The following is a 21,369-nucleotide window of genomic DNA, read 5'->3' on the forward strand; positions in this document are numbered from 1 at the left end:
AAACCGGTTTGAGAACTTTCTGGAAGCTATGGACATAAAAGAGGAGAAAAGAAAGAGAGCCGTGCTCCTGCATTGCGCGTGCACAGGAGTCTATGACATATACAGCACGTTACCTGCAGCAGAGACAGACACGTACAGCAACTGCGCCAAAGCTCTCACTGACTACTTCAACCCCAAACGAAACATCAGATATGAAAGATACAAGTTCAGAATTGCTAAGCAGCTTCCAGAAGAATCCATAGACACCTATGTCACACGGCTAAAAGAGTTAGCACATGGATGTGCATTTACGGACGTAGATGATGAAATTCTAACTCAAGTAATTGTCACCTGCTCGTCTAACAATATAAGATGTAAAGCTTTGCAGCAGGATCTCTCTCTGCATGATTTGCTCAAGATGGCCCATGCTATAGAGATAGCAGATCATCAGGCCACCGCCATGGAGAATGGGGATAATTTACATGTGCATAATCTCAAACATAAAAGTACACAAGACAAGCAAGCCCTGAAACAGAAGAAATGCTATAGATGTGGACAAGATTTCCCTCACCCCCTGAACAAATGTCCAGCTATGGGACAAATATGCAGTAAATGCTGAAAAGGGAACCATTTTGCAGCTGTCTGCAAGTCAGCGCACAACAAGTCTCCTCTACCTATGACTAGTGTTGAGCCACCCCCGTAGTGTTCGAGTTCGGTTCGGTTCGTCGAACACCCGTGTGTTCGCCGAACTGTTCGTCGAACTGTTCGTCGAACACCTTCGAACACCGTTAAAACCAATGGCAGGCAAACAAAAACACATAGAAACACATAGAAAACACCTTCAAAGGTGTCCAAAAGCTGACAAACTGCTCAGAAGACACAACTAACACATGGAAAAGTGACAAGTACATATAGTCATGCGAAAAGAAAAGAGGTGGAGGAGTAAAAGGAGGGGGAGACACAGATATAGGCATGTCATGCCCTTCTAAAATCCAAAAAGTGAGAAGCCGAGACGGCCAGTCCGCTCCTGCCCGTGCCACCTCCGTGTCGCCGGGTTTGTGCCAGAGCCGCGGTGAACCCTGACGGCCAGCCCCCCTCTCCCAATACTGGTGCCTGTCCGCTGGTGGGTCGAGAGAGCCCCCCTGTGGTGGAGGCAGCTCTAAGCTTTTTAATTTAAATTGTCCCTCTAATTTGAATGAATACACTTTAAATCCATTTACAAGGATCTATTGGAGGGCAAGTCTCATGCCAGCAGCCGCGTAATTCCAGCTCCAGTAGCGTCCACTAAAGCTGCTGCAGTTAAAAAGCTTTTATAAGGATCGAGCTCGGCTGTCCACCGCAAGGCATCCTAGTGCCAGTCCCAGCCCCTATGCCTTGGGGTGCCTCCTGATGCTCTTCACTAAGTATCCCGTGGTCCCGAAGCATTTCCTTTGAAAAAATTAAGTGTCCAAACTACAGGTGGTGTAGCTTGCTTAACAGCCGGGATAATCCGCTGACAAGCAGACACTGCTACTAGGCACAAAGTATTTCCTGGGCTAGATGCAGTTAAAAATTTGTAAGTAGATACTCTCGTTGGATGCTGAGAAAGCATTCCATAGAGTCTCCTGGCACGCCATATATGATTCTCTTAAAAAACTTGGGGTAGGGGTCTAGGGGACCCTTTTATAGCCAAAATCACGGCCCTGTATCACAATACGTCACCTAGGCTGAAGATAAATGGAACTGTAGCACCGAGGGCTCGGTTGCTACAGACGTATTGCACCTCACCCAGAGGTGTGATATCTCACTCTCAGATAAGGATGGAGTGTGGATCAGGACCCGACACCTGCATGCATTACACCACATTGCCGTGGGGCAGGGCGACCAATATGCCCCTGAGATGGGCACGACAGTCCCTGTCCCTGGCTGGAGTGGGGGGAGGGAACACTGAGGAAGGGGAACCCTGCAGTGCAGGAGCAGGGAGGAAGCAGTTCCTGGGTGCATTGAGAAGGGAGTATAAAAGGTGGGCACCATCTTAGTTCAGTGCAGAGAAGTCTGAGCAGAAGTGGCAGGGAGCAGGGGCTCTGCATGAGCTCTGCTCCGGAGGCGGGCCTAGTAACAGAGGCCCAGGCCTGCAAGAGGGAGAAGGAAGGAAGAGGAGCGGAGAAGGCTCCAGGAACGAGGAATGAAGGGATCCCAGGGGTGCGGACGGGCGAGTCGCCACCGCACGCCCGAATCCACCTGCGTGGAGGGGTCAGGCCAAAGGGGGAGACCGGTCCCCGAACTAGTGGAGGCAGGAAACGACCCTCAGCTAGAAACCGGAGGCTCTGACATTTTATGTGGCGCAGCCCCTTGCTCCACCCGCTAGGAAGGCACCACATAGGGTCAGGGAAACTGGCGCCAAGTTTACCAAGAGGAGGCCCGAGGCAGCCGGACAGAAGTGTTGGTAAGAAAGGCCAGACAAAGGACACACAAAGGGGGTCCTGTGAAGCGCTCCAAAGTTATCTGGGAGTTGTCTGAGCCCCTCACCTGGTGAGCACAGTACGACGTGGGCAGCCGTTACCTGCAGACGTGGTCTGGATAATAAGAACTGTGAGTAAAGGCCCTGAACTGCATCACTGACTCCGTGTCGTTACTGCTGCTGCCCTGCACCATCACCCCCATCCTCCGCATACACTGCCCTGAGGCTATACTCCTCCCGTGGGGAGTTATGCTACGCTCTGCTGCACCCACAACACCAGCCTTAGCGGTCTGCCCTGTAGCGGCGGTTCACTCTGACCGCAATCCACGGGTGGCGTAGTCGGACATTTAAACATCAAAACCACATAAATAGTTCCGCCACTGGTTTGACCGCCCTGAGCCACGGAACCGGATCGCCGCCACGAAGACTACAACCACCAGCATCCACCAAAAAGGGTCCGGCTCCGGGTGTCCCAAGGCCCAGGGGGTGCGTCAGAACATTTTCATCACCTTTCACAATCACCAATGGGACAAGGCAGGGATGTCCTCTGTCCCCTCTCTTATACATCCTAGTGACGGAGCACCTGCTCTCATCAATTTGCCATAACCCCAATATTAGGTGGATTGAGGTGGGAGGCACCGAGTACAAGTGCTCTCTATTTGCTGATGATGTCCTAGTATATATCACTCAATCACATATATCCATCCCTGCTGTTATGGCTGAAATAGATCACTTTGTTACATGGTAAAATTTTAAAATCAATGCAGCGAAGTCTGAGGCCCTCGATGTCTCCCTCCCTAAATCCATATAGGATTCCATCCAGTCCAACTTTCCCTTTGCCTGGCCCTCACAGGGTATCAAATACTTAGGAATTCCTATTCATAGAGACCTCTCCCATCTATGTTATCTTAATTTTGGGCCCTTTATTGAACAATTCCATACAGACCACGGTTGGCAAGTTAGAACTGTAAGATTCACTACGTGAACCACTGGTGTTTTGTGGAAAAGCACATGTACACCGCGTTCCAAATTATTATGCAAAAAGTGTTTAGGAGTGATAAGGGAAGAATTTGTTTGTTTGTCAGTTAAACTCATTGATGGTGATGTGTGTCAGGGCTCTTTATATCACTGTAAGCAATTGCAGACACCTGTGCTAATTAGTTTGGCAGGTGTGTCCAATGAAAGGCAAGACTACTTAAGAAGGCTCTCTCACATTATTAAGCAGCCTACATTTTCTGCCAAAATGGGAAAGAAAAAGGATGTGTCGGCTGCTGAGAAGCAACAAATTGTGGAGTGTTTAGGTCAAGGCATGACTACAATCAACATTGTGCGATGATCAGGATGAAGTGTCTTGGCAATCAAGAAGTATGTAGCTGATTCACAGTACACACGTGTGCGTGCTGATAAGGGCAAATTGAGGACTCTTTCCTACAGGCAATTACGTCAGGTTGAAAGAGCAGCGGCAAAAAAGCCTTGTCATAGCAGCAGACAAGATTTTGAAGCTGCTTGTGCCTCCAACGTCCCCCGAACAACAAGATGCAGGGTCCTTCAGAGGTTTGCAGCTGTGCATACGCCATCCTGTCGATCTCCTCTATCCACTTCACACAAGCAGAAACGGCTCCAGTGGGCCAAACATTACATGAAGACTGATTTCAAAACTGTTTTGTTCACGGATGAGTGCCGTGCAGCGCTCGATGGTCCAGATGAATGGAGTGGAGGATGGCTGGTTGATGGACACCCCACGCAAACACGGCTACAGCGCCAACAAGGAGGAGGTGGAGTAATGTTTTGGGCTGGAATCATGGGGAGAGAGATTGTCGGCCCCTTTAGGATCCCTGAAGGCGCTAAAGATGAACTCCATAATGTATGTGGATTTTCTCAAACAGCACTTCCTGCCATGGTTCAAGAAGAAGAACCGTGTATTTCACAGCAAGATCATTTTTCTGCATGATAATGCACCATCTCATGCTGCACATAAAACATCTGCATCTCTGGCTGATATGGGCAAAAAAGGGGACAAACTTATGGTGTGACCCCCATGCTCCCCTGACCTCTACCCCATTCAGAACCTTTGGAGCATCATTAAAAGGAGTGTCTATGATGGCGGGAGGCAGTTCACATCTAAGCAACAGCTCTGGGAGGGTATTCTGTCCTCATGCAAAACAATTGAAGCAGAAACCATCCAAAACCTGACAAATTCAATGGACGAGAGAGTTCAGAAGCTCCTTTCGAACAAGGGGTCCTATGTGAAAATGTAACATCACCTAGAATAAAGTTTTGAGTTGAAAACTGTTTGATTTCAGTTTCTAACAACCTGCTAATGCTTATAATTTCAAAAATGACCATTTTTTTGGTCTTTATTAAAATGAAAAGGTTGATCGAAAAGTTTGGGGGATCTAAGAGTGTGGCAACCCAGTAGTCATGATTACTTCGAATTCTGACAATATGAGGGTCATGCTGCAGGTAGTGCAGCAAGAAGGCACTTATGTGTCTTGCGCATCTCGGAGCCCCAAAATTATTTTCCGGGCTAGATGCAGCTAAAAATTATTTTTAATTTTAAATCTGGTGAAGCTTATTATAGATGGCCTAATAGGATCAGTGCTGCACACTGCTACAAAGCCCAAATTATTTTCCAGTCAAGATACAGATAAACATGATTAGTAATTTGAAAGCTTAAAACGGTTGGTAGGGTGATTTTAACCAATCATCAAGCTTTTACTCTCCCCAGGATGACACAGGGGTAGAAAAGTCGTTTCGGATCCATGATTTGTTCATCTTTATGAACGTGAGTCTGTCTACATTATCAGTGGAGAGCCGCGTGCGCTTATCTGTCAGCACACCACCAGCAGCGCTGAACACACGTTCAGACAGAACGCTGGCTGCGGGGCATGACAAGATCTCCAAGGCGTAAGTGGCTAGCTCCAGCCATTTATCCAGATTGGAAGCCCAAAAAGAGCAAGGGTCCAGTGACACAGTCGTGGCTTCAATATTTACTTGGAGATACTCCTGTACCATCGTCTCTAGGCATTGACTATGTGTCAGACTTCTTGTCTCCTGTGGCCTTGCAAAGGATGGGCTAAAAAAGTGGTGAAATGATTCCGCAAAATTGATGTTACCAGCAGATACTGTGGTTCTGTTACGGTTTGAGTGCTGAACACTTGACGGTCCCACGGTTGGCAAGTTGGAACTGTGAGATTCACTACGTGCACCACTGGTATTTTGTGGAAAAGCACATGTAAGATTCTGCAACAGTCTCTGCTGATACTCCTGCATGCGTGCATCCCTTTCTATGGCAGGAATAATTTCTGTAAATTTACTTTTGTACCGGGGATCTAACAGTGTGGCAACCCAGTAGTCAGGATTATTTCTAATTCTCACAATTCGAGGGTCATGTTGCAGGTAGTGCAGCAAGAAGGCACTCATGTGTGTTGCGCATCCAGGAGCACCAAGTCCCTGTTGTGTTGGTGGCGAGGTAACAATCATGCTTCCTTCCTCTGTCCTCTCCCCCCAACCTCGCACAACAGAAATGTGATCAAGGTCTCCCTCATCTGATGAGTCTTCCATCAGTTCGTCCTCCACTTCTTCCTGGGCTCCTGCACCTTCCTCACTAGTTTGGCTGCTACCATGCGCCCTGGTAAAATCATCTCCCCCACCCTCACATGCCTGCCGCCCTGGTGCTGCCGACCGTCTGGACCTTGCAGATGTTAGCCCTTCCGCATACAACTCCTCCTCCTCTACTTCCTCCACCTCCTCTTGTGCCACCACCTGACTCCGAATTCTGTTTAACATGTGCTCCAGCATGTAAATCACCGGAATAGTCATGCTGATAATGGCATCGTCAGCACTAAACATCTTCGTCGCCATTTCAAAACTGTGCAGAAGGGTGCATAGGTCCCTGATCTGAGACCACTCCTCCAGCGTGATTTGCCCCACCTCTGAATCTCGTTGGCCCAGGCTATACGTCAGAACGTATTGCACCAGGGCTTGTCGGTGCTGCCACAGTCGCTGCAACATGTGCAGAGTTGAATTCCACCGGGTAGGCACATCGCATTTTAGCCGGTGAAGTGGCAGGCCCAACGACTTCTGTAGAGATGTAAGTCGCTGAGCTGCGGGATGCGAACGGCGGAAGTGAGCACACAGCGACCGTGCCCTCTGCAGAAGGCCATCTAGTCTGGGATAGTGGGCTAAAAATTGCTGGACAACCAGGTTCAACACGTGAGCCATACAAGGCACGTGTGTGACATTGCCCCGGCGAAGGGCCGCACCCAGGTTTGCAGCATTGTCGCACACGGCCTTCCCTGGTTTCAGGTCCAGTGGAGACAACCATTCATGAAATTGGTTCTCCAGAGCTGACCACAACTCCTCAGCTGTGTGACTCACATTTCCCAGACATTTCAATGTAAAAACCGCCTGATGACGTTGAGCCCTACTGCCAGCATAGTAAGGAGGTGTGCAGGATCCCTTCTGCGCAGTTAGAAAGCTTGTGGCATGACCAGACAGGCTTTGGGTGCAGGTGGAAGACCGAGAGGAGGTTGAGGAGGCAGAAGCAGTGGAGGAAAAATGACATAAAGAGGATTGACGCACAACTCGTGGGGACGGCAAGACTTGGACAGCAGCCCCTTGTCCTGCTGTCACCATAGTTACCCAGTGCCCAGTCAGCGACATGTAACGCCCCTGTCCATGCCTACTCGTCCAAGTGTCTGTGGTGAAATGCACCCTGTCACACACAGAGTTTCTCAAAGAAGCGGTGATGTTGTGTGCGACATGCTGGTGGAGCGCAGGCACACCTTTCTTTGAGAAGTAGTGCCGACTGGGCATCTGGTACTGGGGCACTGCGACGGACATAAGGTCTCGAAAATCCTCTGTGTCCACCAGGCGGAAAGGCAGCATTTCTGTAGCCAAGAGCTTGCAGATGGTGAAATTCAACCTCTTAGCTTTCTCATGGCTAGGAGGAAATGGTCTTTTACTTGTCCACATCTGAGGGACCGAGGGCTGGCTATTGTGCTTAGACGGGGTTGATAAGGGTGTCCCCGGCAAACTGCCGGTCTGTGAGGAAGATGCAGGCGGACATGTTAGGTTGCCTTGATCCAAAGGTGGTGCTATCGATGTCGGACAGCGCTCAAGACCAGCTGGTGTTACCACCTCCAAAGAAAATGATGACCTGCCAATCACGCTGGCTGTTGCGGGTAAAGAGGTGGCAGGTCTGCGCCCCAAAACAGGTGTGACTGCTGTCCCCCCAGTCACAGAGGATGAAGAGGCCGCGGATGCACAAGATATGGCAGACGGTGGTTGGCCCGGCCGGCTAGACCGCATTGTAGCACACTGAGCTTCCCACTGCAACTTATGCTTCATGTCCATGTGCCGGTTCATGCATGAAGTACTCAAACTATGTATTTTTTGGCCTCTACTTAGCTTTTGCTGACAAATGTTACAGATAACACGAGTTGGGTCATCTTTATCGATCTGAAAAAATGCCCAGGCTATGCAAGGCTTAGCACCCATGCGACCTGAAGAGCCACCACGACTTGTGGTGAGAGGCAGAGTTGTGTTTGAGGATGCAGTTGTTGACGTGCTTCCAGTACTACGTCTCTGTCCAGGAAGGCGCAACCTGACCTCGTCGTCACTAGCATCTTCCTCCACCTCCTCTGCTGACCTCATCTCTTGGCTGACTGTGGGTTGACAGTAAGTGGGATCTCCGACCTCATCATCATCACCCTGTGCGTTATCACACCCGTCGTCCTCAGAGCCAACCTGTTCCTGCCCTGACAAAAAACTAAAGTTGTCGCTCCAATCAGGTATTTGAGTCTTATCATCATCTTCCTCATTGTCTCCACCAACAGGAGTTACAGTTTGGGAATGAGGGTCTACATTATGGTCAGAACCTTCTGCGTCTGGTCCTGGATCCGACTCATAAAGATTCTGGGCATCAGTGCAGATCATTTCCTCGTCTGGATTCACAGAAGCGCTGGAGTCGACCTCTGATTCCCAGGCTATAGTATGAGTAAACAGCTCTGCAGACTCAACCATCTGTTCTACCTCATACTCAGACGGGCAGCTGGAGATTTGGGAGCTGTGAGGAAGCAAGTGCGATTTGGGTGACACCTTTGAGGACTGGAGTATTTGTGATGTTGAAGTTGATGTGGAGGAGAGCCCACTTAAAGGAGCACTTGATATCCATTGAAGCACCTGCTGTTTTTGTGCCTCATCTGGAATTTGTAGCGATTGGCGTGGCCGTAAGAAAGGGATCTTATCACATTGTCCGCTAAAAGAAGTAGACATTTTAGTTTGGCTGGAAGATGGTCTTTCTTCTGCACCTACCCCACGGACACAACCTTTTTTCCCCTTCCCAACACGCCTATTCCCCTTTCCACCAGCAGCAGGCCTTTTTCCACTCATTTTGGTGGTTAACTAATTCACAACTCTGGAGTTGTTTGCACAAAAAAACAATGGATGGTAACCGAGCAGAGCTGAGTGGCCAAACTGTGGTATTAGGCCAAAACTATTGGCTGGGTTAGATGCAGAAAAAAATTATTTTTAATTTGCAACCTGATGGAGGTCAGTATAGATGGACTAATAGACCAAGTCCCACACACCGCTAGAAGCCCAAATATTTTTTCAGAGCTAGATGCAGAAATTTTTTTTATTCAATTTGCAACCTGATGGAGGTCAGTATAGATGGACTAATAGACCAAGTCCCACACACTGCTAGAAGCCCAAATATTTTTTCAGAGCTAGATGCAGAAAAAAAATATTTTTAATTTGCAACCTGATGGAGGTCAGTATAGATGGACTAATAGACCAAGTCCCACACACTGCTAGAAGCCCAAATATTTTTTCAGAGCTAGATGCAGAAAAAAATTATTTTTAATTTGCAACCTGATGGAGGTCAGTATAGATGGACTAATAGAACAAGTCCCACACGCTGCTAGAAGCCCAAATATTTTTTCAGAGATAAATGAAGAAAAAAATTATTTTTAATTTGCAACCTGATGGAGGTCAGTATAGATGGACTAATAGACCAAGTCCCACACACTGCTAGAAGCCCAAATATTTTTTCAGAGCTAGATGCAGAAAAAAATTATTTTTAATTTGCAACCTGATGGAGGTCAGTATAGATGGACTAATAGACCAAGTCCCACACACCACTAGAAGCCCAAATATTTTTTCAGAGCTAGATGCAGAAAAAAATTATATTCAATTTGCAACCTGCTGGAGGTCAGTATAGAAGGACTAATAGAACAAGTCCCACACACTGCTAGAAGCCCAAACATTTTTTCAGAGCTAGATGCAGAAAAAAATTATATTCAGTTTGCAACCTGATGGAGGTCAGTATAGATGGACTAATAGAATGATGCTATGCCCAAAAGATTTTACTTCACTAGGTGCAGTAAAAAAATTGGTATTCTATACACAGGTGGTATATCTTGCAACACAGATAGGCTACTCCACTGACTAACACACTCTGCAATAGGCCAAAAAGGATTAGCTTTGCTAGATTCAGCCAAATGCTGTGAAAAAAACTTGCACAGCACTGGCACAGACCTGCCTGGCAAAAACTGATAGGAACTGATGTAACCTAGTCCTGAAAAGGACTCCAATTACAATTAGTCTTTACTCCCACAATCTATCTATTTAAGAGCACAGACCTGCCTGATAAAAGTCGTAGGAAATGCTGTAACCTAGTCCTTAAAAGGACTGCAATCACAACTATTCCCTACTCCCAAGCTATCTGTATATTTGTGCGAAAATTGGCTTGAAATTAACAAGGTATAGCGCACACAGCAACAGCGGTGCCGTCTAACACGCAGCTGCAGCAGTGAGAAAATGGTGGCGACGGGGAAAATGGCTTGGTCTTATAGGGCAAGGACATGTGACATACACTGCCAATCACACATGCCCTTGCTTGTGTGAAAAAAAGCACTTCGCTCCGTGTGTGCGCTGCTGATAGGCTGACAGATTGCACCTCCCCACTGCAAATGCGGGAAAGAGAAAAAAAAATGGAGATCTTCATTGTTCCTGCAGAGATCCATCCCCTGCCCCTCCCCCCGCCCCGCTGTACACTCAAACTGCGTATTAACATTAATTTTCATCATTACTGAGAAAAAATCCAGTTATGATTTTGGTGCACGAACAGTTATCGAACATAACCTCGAACAGCCAAATTTTTCTCAAATTGTTCGTGTTCGCCGACCGGCTCGAACACCGCCCAAAACAGCTCGAATTTGAGATTGGCGAACAGTTCGAGTAGAACAACGCTCATCTCTACCTATGACAAAGCCCGCAAATGTAAAGATGGTGAATCAGGATGTAGAAGAAATGTCGGTGGCTGAGAATTATGTGTTCACTACCTCTGTCACTGGCTCAATACAGTCTCCCTGTATCACGCTCGCCCTCTGCAACACTGATATCACTTTTACAATAGATACGGGAGCTTCAGTGGATATCATAGACAGCAATGCATATGAACAATTGAAAACAAAGCCAGTCCTACAGCAAGTGCATACTAAGATCTTGCCATACGGATCTACAACACCTCTAGTTACAATGGGACAATTTAACGCTGAACTTAGCCATAAAGAAACAGGCAGAAAACCACTTTTCATACATTGCACGGATCGGGAGGGTGTCTTCTCAGTTATCACACTGCCTTGAAACTAGAACTCATCCAGATTATTCATACCATAACTGATCCTGTGGATCTGGATGTACAAGCCATGGTGAACAGCTTTCCCTCCCTATTTAGTGGATTGGGAAAACTAAAGGACTCTCAAGTGCATCTTCATGTGGATGACAGTGTTCGTCCAGTAGCCCAGGCTCACAGGCGTATTCCATTTCACCTGAGAAAGAAGGTAGAAAAGGAACTCCAATTGCTCATGGATGAGGACGTTATTGAAACTGTTACTGGTCCCACTCCATGGGTCTCTCCACTCGTGGTAGTTCCAAAACCAAAGACTCCAGAGCAGGTGAGACTGTGTGTTGATATGCGCCTGCCCAACACCATTATTCAGAGAGAAAGACATATTTCACCCACAACTGATGACATCATCCACTTATTAAATGGAGCAACAGTCTTTTCAAAGCTCGACCTCAATAAGGGCTATCATCAATTAGAACTGAGTCCAGAATCCAGATACTTGCCAACATTTTCCACCCATGTGGGTCTCAGAAGATACAAGAGATTGACTTTTGGGGTCTGCTCAGCAGCGGAAATTTTTCAAGATACGATAAGAAGCGTCATCCAACACATTCCAAATGCCTTTAATTACAGTGATGACATATTAGTTTTTGGGAAAACTCAAGCTGAACACAATCGTGCTCTATATGCCATTTTCGAATACCTGCTCTCTGCTGGACTCACTTTAAACAAAGAGAAATGCGAATTTGATAAAAGTTCATTGGAGTTCTATGGTCACATTTTCTCCGCGGAAGGAGTACAACCTGATCCCAAGAAAGTGGAATCTATCAGAGCAGCCGCAATTCCACAGAATGCCAGCGAGGTGCGCTCTTTTCTTGGAATGGCAAGCTACTGTGCTAGATACATTCCAAATTTTTCAACAATCAGCACTCCATTAAGGGAACTTACAAAACAAACCTGTGTTTTTCAATGGTCCCAAGACTGTCAGGCCTCTTTTGACACAATTAAGAACGAACTCTGCTCAACAACGACCATGGCCTATTTTGATCCAGCTCTTCGAACCGAACTGATTGTGGACGCCAGTCCCGTGGGACAGGGTGCCATTTTAGCGCAATACAAGGATGACAATCAAAATCCCCACATCATTTCTTATGCAAGTAAAAGCTTAACAAACACTGAAAGAAAATATTCACAACCTGAAAAAGAAAGCTTGGCAGTTGTCTGGGGATGTGAACACTTTCACTTATTTCTCTATGGACCTCCCTTCACCATTGTCACAGATCATCAAGCCCTCCTCACAAATTTTGGAAATCCCAGAGCTAAAACGCCTGCACGGATCGAACGATGGGGTCTACGTCTACAGGACTACAATTATAAAATTGTTCACAAACCTGGAAAATACAGTAATCCGGCTGATTATCTCTCAAAACATCCTACGAATGATGATCTACCTGTACAGTCCTCCAATGAAGAATACATACATTTTGTTGCAGCTCACGCAGTGCCATAAGCACTTTCTGTTGATTAGTTTGTGAATACATACAACAACAAGTGACAAGACACTCTGTGCCTTAATACAAATCATTCAAAATCGAAGGTGGCATGAAATTCAAAAGGCAAAATTTCCCCATTCTGGGATTGATCTGAAAGAATTAAAATTATTCTCAAATGTACGTGAGAAATTTGTTATGATCTGCTACAGGGACTAAGGAGAGACAGGAGATCTGTCCCTACAATAGAACTAAACTAGATCCCTACGATGTAACGGGGAACCTGATCCTGCGATCAGACCCGCTAAAGTCTTCGGCTAGTCTGTACGAAGACCTATAGATGTGAGGGAGGGATCCCTACAAGAACTAGGGACTGGGATAAGTTTGGACACCTCCTAGCAGAAGTAGTAGCAGTCAAAGACAAACACACAACAAAAAGCATAGAGGTCAGAAGACCTAGCAAAACTAACAGAGAACGGCAACAGAGCACCAAGCTAGCTCAAGAGTAGTAAATACAATGAAGTCCAGCAAGGCCAGGAGGGCGGAGCCGGATTAAATAAGCAAAAATGGTCATGTGACCAGCAAACTAAAAAAACCTAACAGGAGAGTTCTAACAGTACCCCCTCTTCTAAGAGGATCCTCCGGATCCCCTAGGCCCAGGCTTACCAGGAAACCTCCTGTGAAAAGCTCTGAATCCTGCTTTGAGCAGGGGGTTGGACCAGATGACCCAGGAGGTCCCTTCCAACTCTACCATTCTATGATTCTATGACAAGTCTGGAAGCAGAAACATCATCCGCCCTCACCCATGAGTTATCCTCAGGTCCGAAACCCTTCCAAGCGACGAGATACTGCAAACTCCCTCTATACCGTCTAGAATTTAGGATGCGGGAAATTTCATATTCCCCGTCCTCCACCACCGGAGGAACAGTGGCAGAGGTGTCACCATCCGACACATCAGCTTTTTTCAACAGAGAAACATGAAACACCGGGTTAATCTTCCAGGACGTAGGAACCTCCAACCTAACAGCAGATTGGTTAACTATCTGAAGCACCTTAAATGGCCCTACGAACTTGGGACCCAATTTTTTAGAAGGAATCCTCAATCGCAGATTCTTAGAGGACAACCAAACCATGTCACCAACAGCAACCAAAACCTCTTGCCGTTTCCTATCAAAGTACCTCTTAGATTTTTTGTTAGCCTCCTGAAGATTACCACGCACATCTGTCCAAACTCTCTCCAAATCACCGGAAAAACTCTCCTCCTCAGGCACAGCCGAAACCAATTTGGAGAATGACCCAAAAGACGGATGTCTCCCAGAACAACAAAGAAAAGGCGAACACCCAGCAGAAGAGGATGTATGGTTGTTAAGAGCAAATTCAGCAAGTGGCAGAAACTCAGACCACCCCTCTTGATTGTCTGCCACAAAACAACGCAAGAACTGCTCAACATCCTGGTTCTTCCTTTTTGTCTGGCCATTAGACTCAGGATGATATCCAGATGAAAACGACAAATGAACTCCCAACCTGTCACAAAAGGCACGCCAAAAACGAGCCACGAACTGAGGTCCCCTATCAGAAACAATGTCAGTAGGAACACCATGTAGTCTGACAATTTCCTTGACAAAGGCCTTAGCGAGTGTCTTAGTGCAAGGCAGTTTGATGAAGGGAACCAAGTGACACATCTTGCTAAAACGGTCCACGACCACCCAGATGACCGTGAAACCTTCAGAGGGGGGAAGGTCAATAATAAAGTCCATAGCCAGATGTGTCCAAGGTGCACTAGGAACCTCCAGAGGGCAAAGCAACCCCGCAGCAGGAGCATGCGAAGACTTGGATCTAGCACACACAGTACATTGGCGCACCCACTTAATGACTTCCTTCTGCCATCCAGGCCACCAAAAACTGCGACCCACAAGTCTCTTGGTCTCAGAAATTCCTGGATGACCTGCCAACCGAGACTCATGACACTCAACAAACAAATCTCTCCTAAAGGTCCTAGGCACAAACAACCTCCCATGGGGAGTGTTAGATGGGGCATTCTCCTGAGCTTTAAGAATCTCATCCTCCAAAACGGAGTCCAAAGCAGCAATCACAACACCTTCTTGTAAAATGCTCTCCTCTTTCTCCTCAACACCAACCATGGGAGAAAAGCTGCGAGACAAAGCATCCGCTTTAACATTCTTGGTACCCGGGATGTAAGTAACGGAAAAATTAAACCGCGAGAAAAAAAGTGCCCACCTAGCCTGACGGGCATTCAAGAGCTTGGCAGCATCAAGATAGATCAGATTTTTATGATCAGTGAAAACCTGAATGGGAAATTCAGCACCTTCCAAGAGGTGACGCCAGTGTTCAAATGCGAGTTTAATCGCCAGCAATTCCCGATTACCAATATCGTAATTAAGTTCAGTCTCAGAAAATTTTTTTTGAAAAAAAGGCACAGGGATGTACTCCATCCTTGTTTTCCTGAGACAACACCGCACCGACCCCCACCGAAGAAGCATCAACCTCAACCAAAAACGGCTTAGTCACATCAGGCTGCATAAGGATGGGAGCAGAGGTGAACCTCTCCTTTAGAAACACAAAAGCTTCAATGGCCTCAGAAGTCCACTGAACCGCATTAGCACCTTTCCTGGTGAGATCGGTCAGCGGTTTGACAATAATAGAAACATTTTTTATGAATTTTCTGTAATAATTGGCGAAACCCAAAAACCTCTGTATCGATTTCAAACCAATAGGCCTAGGCCATTCCTGCACAGCTTGAACTTTAACCGGGTCCATCTCAAAACCTTCACTGGAGATAATGTAGCCCAAAAAACTAATTCTCTGTACAGCGAACTCACATTTCTCCAGCTTAGCAAAAAGCAAATTGTCCATTAATAACTGTAATACCTCACGTACGCTCCGCCAATGAGACTCCAGATCAGGCGAATAAATCAGAATGTCATCCAAATACACAACCACATTTTTGCCGATTAAAGGTCTAAGGATGTCATTAATAAGATTCTGAAAAAATGCTGGAGCATTGGTAAGACCAAAAGGCATCACCAGATTCTCAAAATGACCCACAGGAGTGTTAAAAGCAGTCTTCCATTCATCACCCTCCTTCATGCGCAACAAATTGTATGCCCCCCGGAGATCAATTTTAGAGAACCACTTGGCCCCCACTAACTGGTTAAATAAATCAGGAATCAATGGCAGTGGGTAAGGATTGCGTACAGTAATTTTATTAATCTCACGAAAGTCCAGGCAAGGACGTAAACCGCCATCTTTTTTGTTTACAAAAAAAAATCCAACAGCCACAGGAGACTTGGAAGGCCTTATGTGACCGGCGGCCAAGCTTGTCTGTATGTATTCCTCCAAAGCCTTTCTCTCAGGAATAGTAAGATTAAATAAACGACTTTTAGGAAGAGTCGCTCCAGGGACAAATTCAATGGTACAATCATAGTCTCTATGGGGAGGCAAAATTTGTGACTCCTCCTCAGAAAAAACTCTCCAAAAATCCTGAATAGGTACAGGTAATTCCCCTTTTTCCACCGCAGCAATACGTCCGTTACAACACTTGTCATAACACTTAGGGCTCCAGGACTTAATTTCATTGGTAGACCAATCCAGTACAGGATTGTGCAATTTTAACCAGGGTAACCCCAATATTACTGGAGAAGGCAAATTATCCAATACCACCAAATCCAAATTCTCTTGATGAATACCATTAATAGTGAGGGGAAATTCACAGACCTTATGAGTAACACTCTTCAAGGGAGAGCCATCAACAGAAACCACAGCAATAGGGGATGACAAAGTTTTAGGTTCTAATCTAAGTTTTTCCAAGAATCCCCGATCAATCACATTCAGAGTAGAACCACAATCCACAAATACCCGAAATTCAATTAATTCATCCTGAGCAGCAGTAGTAGCAGATAGGAATACTCCCTTAGAATTTAAACAGGCAAAACGTGCATGACTGACCATTTTTTTTTCTTTCTTCATACGAAGCACACAGTTCTTAATAAAATGACCAGAATTTCCGCAATAGAAGCACAAGCCTTCAGAAAGCCTGCGGTCTTTTTCCTGAGAGCGGGGTGCCATCGCTCCAATCTCCATCGGGTCTCCATTGTCAGCACAGACCCTCTCAGGACTCGGAGCTGACATAGCAGAGGATTTGCTCTCATTAACCCTTGCACGCAGTCTCCTGTCCACCCGTATAGCTAATTGCATTGCCTCCTGCAAGTTTCCAGGTGTGGGATAAGCAATCAGTAAATCCTTAACCCTTTCACCTAGCCCTGCAAGAAACAAGCTTTTCAAAGCTGAATCGTTCCACCCCACCTGGGCAGACCACCGACGGAAGTGAGAACAATATTTTTCCACATTACCTGATCCCTGCCTCAAATGTCTCAATTCAGACTCAGCAGATGAGACACGATCAGGATCATCGTACAACAAACCCAAAGCAGAAAAAAAACTATCCACTGATCTAAAGCACGGATCACTAGGTTGGAGAGAGAAGGCCCATCCCTGAGGATCTTTGCGCAAAAGTGACATTATGAACCCTATGCGCTGTGATTCATCACCAGAGGATCCGGGTCTCAAACGAAAATACAATAAACAAGCATTTTTAAAAGAAAAAAAATCTTGTTGTTTGCCAAAAAATAAATCAGGCAGACGTACCTTTGGTTCCACAAAATGTGCTCCAGAACAGCTACTCACGTGTTGTTGGAGCTTGGCCACCTCCAGAGAGAGTCCCTGCAAGCGTTGAGCCAAATCTTGAACCGAGACCATGATGGAAAACTGGAGGTCTTTCCTTAGAGAAAATTTTTTTTTTTTTCTTTTAGGGCTGGACTTACTGTTATGATCTGCTACAGGGACTAAGGAAAGACAGGAGATCTGTCCCTACAATAGAACTAAACTAGATCCCTACGATGTAACGGGGAACCTGATCCTGCGAACAGACCCGCTAAAGTCCTCGGCTAGTCTGTACGAAGACCTATAGATGTGAGGGAGGGATCCCTACAAGAACTAGGGACTGGGATAAGTTTGGACACCTCCTAGCAGAAATAGTAGCAGTCAAAGACAAACACACAACAAAAAGCATAGAGGTCAGAAGACCTAGCAAAACTAACAGAGAACGGCAACAGAGCACCAAGCAAGGCCAGGAGGGCGGAGCCGGATTAAATAGGCAAAAATGGTCATGTGACCAGCAAACTAAAAAAAACCTAACAGGAGAGTTCTAACAGAATTGTCAGTCACTGAAGAACACCTCATCCTTCGAGGTACCAAACTGGTTGTACCTAAGGCATTGCTCAACTTAGACATACAAATAGCACACGAAGGTCATCTAGGAATTGTTGGCACAAAAAAGTTACTCAGAGAAAAGGTGTGGTTCCCAAATATGGATAAATTGGTGGAAGAGAAGATTAGACACTGCTCCACTTGTCAACTAATTACTGCATCATCAAACTTAGAATCATTACAAATGTCTCCGTTACCCACTGCTGTCTGGGAGGAAGTGGCAGTCGACATATATGGACCATTACCAAATGGCCAATACATTCTAGTAACAATTGATGAATATTCTAGATACCCTGTCATTTCATTAATCTCTGCAACATCTGCTAATAGTGTCATACCAGAACTGGACAACATTTTCTCTACATATGGCATTCCAAGAGTGGTCAAAACAGACAATGGACCTCCATTCAATGGACATGTGTTCACACAATTTTCTGAATATGAGGGGTTCAGCCACAGGAAAATCACACCTTGCTGACCGCAAGCCAATGGAATCGTAGAGCGTTTCATGCGCACTATGGGGAAGCGAATCAAGGCAGCTAGTCTGGAGCACACCCCACTGAAACAGTTTTTATACAAATTCATGCACAATTACCGCAATACGCCACATTCCACCACTAATGCTGCTCCATCTCATCTAATGTTCAGCAGAACGCCTCGTATACGGATTCCTGATGTGACCCTTACCAAGTGACTCTTCAGTGCGACAACGGATTTCTTTAACAAGCAAGCCATGAAACATTTATTCAGACAGAGGGCGAAGGCCACAGCCAAATGCCATCAAAAGAGGTGATATCGTTGTTGTGCGTCAAAGATCAACCAACAAAACCTCAGCTGTATATATTCCTGCAAAATATAATGTTACTGAGCGAAAAGGCAACATGGTCATGGCTGAGCGGGAGGGACACTCCATAACCAGAAATTCCTCACATTTTAAAATCATACCGCAGAACAATGGTAATGGGCTCCCACTGATAGAAGATTTGGTACCTGATGGTGGAGAGGGCCAACAGGAGGTAGCAGATCCGTTGGCGATGGACACCCCCAATGAACACAGACATTACCCTACATGAGAAAGAAGGGCTCCATCGAGACTCATTGAAGAGATATAATTTTTTTTTTTTCTTTCATGGACATTCTTTTTCACTGTTGCATTATAAATGTTCTTCTTAGGTTGTTAGTATAAAAGGAAAAAAAAAAAAGAGGGATAATGTAATGTATAATGTTTAGATCTGTCTCTTTAAGGTTTCGGTTTCTAGTCTGCTGAGAAACATGTTATGCGTGTGCTGGAGGAAGAAGGAGAAGACTAAAATACAGATAAAATCTACTCTCTTGAATTCCTTGTAGCGTGAGGACATTACAGCTGCTAATGGATCAGTAAAGCCTGTTTTTTCAAATTTTTTTATATACACACATATATACAAAAAGGCTTTATTCAGCCGAAACGTTGCCACAGCTCTTGCTGAGCTAATAAATCATCTATTTTTGGAGTGCTGTTTCTACTATTTTTTTCATATACACACACATACACACACACACACACACACACACATACACACACATATATATATATATATATATATATATATGTATATATATATATATATATATATATATATATATATATATACATACATACATATACAGTTATATGAAAAAGTTTGGGCACCCCTATTAATCTTAAGCTTAATGTTTTCTTAAAATTGGTGTTTTTGCAACAGCTATTTCAGTTTGATATATGTAATAACTGTTGGACACAGTAATGTTTCTGCCTTGAAATGAGGTTTATTGTACTAACAGAAAATGTGCAATCTGCATTCAAACAAAATTTGACAGGTGCATAAGTATGGGCACCCTTATCATTTTCTTGTTTTAAATACTCCTACCTACTTTTTACTGACTTACTAAAGCACTTTTTTTGGTTTTGTAACCTCATTGAGCTTTGAACTTCATAGCCAGTTGTATGCAATCATGAGAAAAGCTACTTAAAGTGGCCACTTGCAAGTTGTTCTCCTGTTTGAATCTCCTCTGAAGAGTGGCATAATGGGCTCCTCAAAACAACTGTCAAATGATCTGAAAACAAAGATATAATTGTTCAGGGGTAGGATACAAAAAGCTGTCTCAGAGATTTAACCTGTCAGTTTCCACTGTGAGGAACATAGTAAGGAAATGGAAGAACACAGGGACAGTTCTTGTTAAGGCCAGCAGTGGCAGGCCAAGAAAAACATCAGAAAGGCAGAGAAGAAGAATGGTGAGATCAGTCAAGGACAATCCTCAGACCACCTCCAGAGAGCTGCAGCATCAACCTGCTGCAGATGGTGTCACTGTGCATCGGTCAACTATACAACGCACTTTGCACAAGGAGAAGCTGTATGGGAGAGTGATGCGAAAGAAGCCGTTTCTGCAAGCATGCCACAAATAGACCAAAGAGGGGAAAAGGAATAAGGTAAAGGGGATGTCTATAGTATACAGAATAAAGACCATATTCCAAGAAAAAAACAGCCGGAGAGTGAGCTGTTAAACAACATATACGTTTTTATTAGTGAATCATGTCAACATAAAAGATAATCTCTAGTTGAAGGTTACAATAAATAAACGTGGTAATGTGAGAAGCATAACTAGGGCAGATGGAAAAATGCCAAGAGAAGGAAAACCAAATCCCTGTCAGCAGAATCACACAAACCCACAGGTCCAAATTAATTACATGTGTATAAAACAGATATATACAGCTAATAGATGAACATACAGATATACCCCATATATAGATCTGTTAAGGTATGTATAATAAAGTAATCTTATACAAGGTAATAAACTAGTGGTCATTCACAATAACTGGCAATAGGAGTCAGTGGCAGTAAATACTATAAATCCCATTGAACCATATAATATAGTGCCTAAATGTCTCTAAAATCAATAGAGGAGTCTAGGAATGACACACAATATACACATGTAAATCGTCAAGGTATATGTTAAATGCATAATGTTAGCGGCAATATTCGTTTACCTTGAGACATATTGGGCATGTCGGTGTGCGGGACCCGGTAACAGGGAGCTGGAAGCGCGCCTCAACGCGTGTTTCACCTACGTGGCTTCGTCAGACCCCTCCTGACGAAGCCACGTAGGTGAAACGCGCGTCGAGGCGCGCTGCCAGCTCCCTGTTACCGGGTCCCGCACACCGACATGCCCAATATGTCTCAAGGTAAACGAATATTGCCGCTAACATTATGCATTTAACATATACCTTGACGATTTACATGTGTATATTGTGTGTCATTCCTAGACTCCTCTATTGATTTTAGAGACATTTAGGCACTATATTATATGGTTCAATGGGATTTATAGTATTTACTGCCACTGACTCCTATTGCCAGTTATTGTGAATGACCACTAGTTTATTACCTTGTATAAGATTACTTTATTATACATACCTTAACGGATCTATATATGGGGTATATCTGTATGTTCATCTATTAGCTGTATATATCTGTTTTATACACATGTAATTAATTTGGACCTGTGGGTTTGTGTGATTCTGCTGA

The sequence above is a fragment of the Phyllobates terribilis genome, unplaced genomic scaffold, assembly GCF_046119375.1.
Source record: "Phyllobates terribilis strain yellow unplaced genomic scaffold, ASM4611937v1 Scaffold_2__4_contigs__length_985480577, whole genome shotgun sequence".
Classification (NCBI taxonomy): domain Eukaryota; kingdom Metazoa; phylum Chordata; class Amphibia; order Anura; family Dendrobatidae; genus Phyllobates; species Phyllobates terribilis.